This window comes from Moschus berezovskii, chromosome 6 (genome assembly GCF_049115385.1).
Source record: "Moschus berezovskii isolate FMDL1 chromosome 6, NW_MosBer_1.0, whole genome shotgun sequence".
Taxonomy (NCBI): domain Eukaryota; kingdom Metazoa; phylum Chordata; class Mammalia; order Artiodactyla; family Moschidae; genus Moschus; species Moschus berezovskii.
In genome coordinates, this window is record NC_142465.1 from 96327933 (window position 1) to 96332668 (window position 4736).

Genomic DNA, 4736 nt, shown 5'->3' on the forward strand with positions numbered 1-4736 from the left:
GCAGCATGTGGGATCTTTCCAGACTAAGGATCAAACCCATGTCGCCTGCATTGGCAGGTGGATTCTCCACCACTGAGTCAACAGGGAAGCCCTCCAATATTTTTTTGAAGAAAAAATGTTAGGTTTAATATGTTTATCTAAACTGTATTGAGAACATTCTGGATCCTGTGCTAAGAAATAAAGTATCTCTTGATTTGTGACACTTGTGTTAACAATATAAGGGGTAAGGTTGCTGGGCAGTTTAGTCACTAGAATTTCTCTCACGTATTAAATCTTCACTTTGGGCCTAGATAATATGTCAATCATGGTGGCTCTTCAATAATCCATTTCTTTTTGAGAATCAAGTCCTGACCTTGAGCTGTATTTGCTAGAAATGAGTCTGTTACCATAACCGCTTAGTTGTTTGATATCAGTAGCCATATCATATCTGTGATCCTCAGTTTCTTTTAGCCTGCTCATTTTGAGATGTCTTAGTTTTCTGTGGAAGTTTCTCAGGGATTTTGAAGATAAGAATGGAGGGGTTGGGGTTCATGGGATGGGCAGTCATCCAGTGCTTCCAGTCCCTCACATCCAGGTAACTTAAAAATCCGAATTCAAGAAATCATTTGAGTGGAAAGTTTACGCTATGAGACATTTGAATATTATTAATTTCTAAAACTAATAATCTCTCCTTTCCCCATCTTGTTGGGTTTCCCTGATAGCTCAGTTGGTAAAGAATCCACCTGCAATGCAGGAGACCCCAGTTTGATTCCTGGGTCAGGAAAATTCACTGAAGAAGGGATAGGCTACCCATGACAGTATTCTTGGGCTTCCCTTTTGGATCAGCTGGTAAGGAATCCTCCTGCAATGTGTGAGACCTGGGTTTGATCCCTGGGTTGGTTGGAAACACCCCCTGGAGAATGGAAAGGCTACCCACCACAGTATTCTGGCCTAGAGAATTCCATGGACTGTATAGCCCATGAAGTCACAAAGAGTTGGACACGATGGAGAGGCTTTCACTTCCCCATCTCATTAGACTTCTTGTAAAAGGCAAATAAAATACAGATATAAAAAGGCTAAAAGAGCTGTAAAACATGATATGACTGAGAGTTAAGACTAGGAACCTTGTTTTTCTCGTTCACTGGTGTGTCATTCAGTCATTATTCAGGCATTTAATTTATAAAGACTGACTAAACATCTACTACATGCCAGGTTTTTGTAGGGGCTAGAACAGCAAAAAACATGAAGACCCAATGTTAGATTCATTTGTTAGAGCTGCCATAAAAAAGTACACCAACTTGGTGACTTAAACAACAGAAATGTTTTTGTCTCACACTTCTGGGAGATAGAAGCCTGAAATTAAGGGGTTGACAGGGTTGGTTCCTTCTGACAATCCGTTCCACACATATCTCCTAGATCAGGTAGTTTGTTGGTATTCCTTGGCTTATACGTGCATCACTCCAACCTCTACTTCATGTTTTCATGAACATGTTTCATGGCATTCTCTCTGGTTGTGGGTCCATGTCCAGATTTCCTCCTTTTATAAGGACACCAGTCTTATTGGATTACAGGCCCACTCTACTCTAGGATGACCTCTTCTTAGCTAGTTACATCTGCAGTGACCCATTTCCAAATAAAGTTGCATTTTGTGATTACTGGTGGTTACTGTGCTTTGTTGTGCTCAGTTGTGTCCAACTTTTCTGAGACCCCCATGGACTGTAACCCTCCAGACTCGTCTGTCCATGTGATTTCCCAGGCAAGAATACTGGAGTGGTTGCCATTTTCTTCTCCAAGAGATCTTTCCAAACCCACATTTCCTGTATTGGCAGGCAGGTTCTATATCATTGAGCTACCTGGGAAGCCCTTCTGGTGGTTCAGTTCAGTTCAGTTCAGTCGCTCAGTCGTGTCTGACTCTTTGCGACCCCATGAATCACAGCACGCCAGGCCTCCCTGTCCATCACCAACTCCCGGAGTTCACTCAAACTCATGTCCACAGAGTCGGTGATGCCATCTAGCCATCTCATTCTCTGTCGTCCCCTTCTCCTCCCGCCCCCAATCCCTCCCAGCATCAGAGTCTAGGACTTTTCAATTTTGAGGGGACCCAATTCAATCCATAAAACTTATATAACATCTATCTAAATATAAAAGTTATAAATAAAGCCAAGAAGTCATTAAGTATAACATGCCTTGTTCTCCTCTATAAACACCTGAAAAGATAGCTTTTAATTGAGAATTCTTGGATGTCTTAGAGATCTGTGTTGGATTATAGTGACCTGAAAAGGACTGGCTCCTCTCCTAGAACTGGCTCTCCTTCTGTATGTCCTGCTTTTGCCTCCCGGCTCCCTCCTGTACTGTCAGGGGCCTCATGAACATTTGTGGATGCTCCGGCTGGTACATTTAAGCTGCATCCATATACACTGTAAGCAGCCTGCCCTTGGCCACCACTGGAGCCTAGTCATTGCTCACCCTGATGAGGTGTCTGACTTCAGGTGAATGGTTCCTTAGAAGGCCTGCAAAGGCTGTTTGGGCAGGGAATTCTGGAGACATGTGTACTTAGAATTTACTCTAGAATGAGGCTTGTGGGTATAGGTGAGTCATATACCTCACCATAGGTATATGGTGAGGGCACCAGAGCAAGGAGTCTTCTTGCCTGAGTCTATAGCTGTACCGTCAGTGAACAAAACTTGAGAGTCTTGTGTTTTAGTGAAAGGATACAAAACATAAGTAATAAATAAGTAAATTGTATAGAATGTTCAAAGGTGATAAGGATATAAGAAAAAAGTAGAGCCGAGTGGAAAGGATCTGGTGTGTATTTGAGGACACAGCAGGTTTCAGTATGATACAGACAGGTCGAGAGGAAAACATATGATCAAGACTTGAAAGAGATGAGAGAACAGGTAGGTGGATATATGGGACAAAAACACATTTTGGAGGAAAGGAGCTACATGATAAAGATTCCAGGGAAGAAGCATATGCCTAGAACACTCAGGGAATGGAAAGGAGGCCAGTGTTTCTTAAGTGTGTTGCGCATAGGAGGATGTAATGGGAGTTAAAATCAGAGAGATGACCAATGGGTGACCAGATCACATCGGGTTTTGTAGGTTATTTTGAAGGTTTGTGCTTTTACTCTGGGATTAGAAGGCTCGGCAAGGTTTTGAGCAGAACGACAGGATGGCTCCAATTGCTGTGTTGAGAATACACTGTAAGGACTTCCCTGTAGCTCAAACAGTAGAGACTCTGCTTGCAACGCAGGAGACCTGAGTTTGATTCCTGGGTTGGGAAGATCCTCTGGAGAAGGAAATGGCAACCCACACCAGTATTCTTGCCTGGAAAATCCCAAGGACAGAGGATCCTGGAAGGCTATAGTCCGTGGGGTTGCAAAGAGTCTGACATGACTGAGTGACTATTACTGTTACTATAAGGGTGGGCAGGGTAAACACAGAAAACTAAGGAGACTGTTTAGAAGGCAATTGTAGTAATTTGGGCCAAAGTTGATAGGATTGCCTTGAACAGGAGAGGAAACAGATGGAGAGGGGTAAGTGGTTGGATCTGGGAAAAGTTGACTATACTTTGTGTGTCCATTCCTCCTATTCATCTTGTTGTGATTCCTTCTTCTTATCTCCAGTTGTAGAAATTTTCAACCAGTCTTCAGATTATTCTCATTTACAGTTGCTCTGTTGTTGTTTAGTAGCTAAGTTGTATCTGACATGGACTGCAGCATGCCAGGCTCTTCTGTCCTCCACTATTGCCCAGAGTTTGTGCAAATTCATGTCCACTGAGTGGCTGTCTCTACAAATAGCTGAGTTGCTTTGTAATTGGTTGTTATTTTGGTGTGCCTATGGGAGGAGGTAAATTCAGAATCTTCCTACTTCATCATCCTGGCCATTCTTTGGGCTGGAGTTGTAAAAGTGGGAATACATAAGAAATGAGGGTTCAATTTCTGGGTTGGGAAGATCCCATGGAGGAGGATGTGGCAGCCCATGCCAGTATTCTTGCCTGGAGGATCCTATGGACAGAGGAGGCTAGCAGGCTACAGTTCATGGGTCACAGAGTCAGACATGACTGAAGCAACTTAGCATGCATGTAGCATATGATATTTAAAGCCATCAAAATGGATGAGATCACTAGGGAGTGGAAGTTGATGGAGAAGAGGACCAAGGACTGGGCCCTGGACACTTCAGCATTGGAGACTGTGGAGATGCTCCCGCACAGAAGACTGAGAAGGAGGGACCAGTGTTATAGCAGGAAAGCACAAGGGGGTGTTGTGTTCTGGAAGCCAGAGGAAGAGCTTTGAGAAAAAGGGTCATTGACTGTGTATTTCAATGCTGCTGATAGGTAAGTTTGGATCAGGGCTGGAAACTGACCTTTGGATTTAGCTACGTGGAGGTCAGTAGGTATCATGACAAAAGCAGTTTTGTTGAAGTGGACAGACATCTCCTTGGAATGGTCTGAGAGAAAATGAGAAGAGAAAAACTGGAGGCAGAGATTATAGACAACCATTTTGAAAAGTTCTGCTGCAGAAAAGAACAGATACTCAATTATTCAATTAGACGAATATTTGGAAGGAAGACAGAAGTGCTGAGTTTTTTTTTTTAAGAATTGTTGTTCCATCATGTAACCATGTATGTTGAAGAGAATTATCTAGAAGAGAATAAAGAAATGATGCCTTTGCACAGAGGAGAATTCCAGTACTGTTTGTGAGTAGGTAAGAGGTTGTCGTTGTTCAGTCCCTGAGTCATGTCCGACTCTTTGTGACC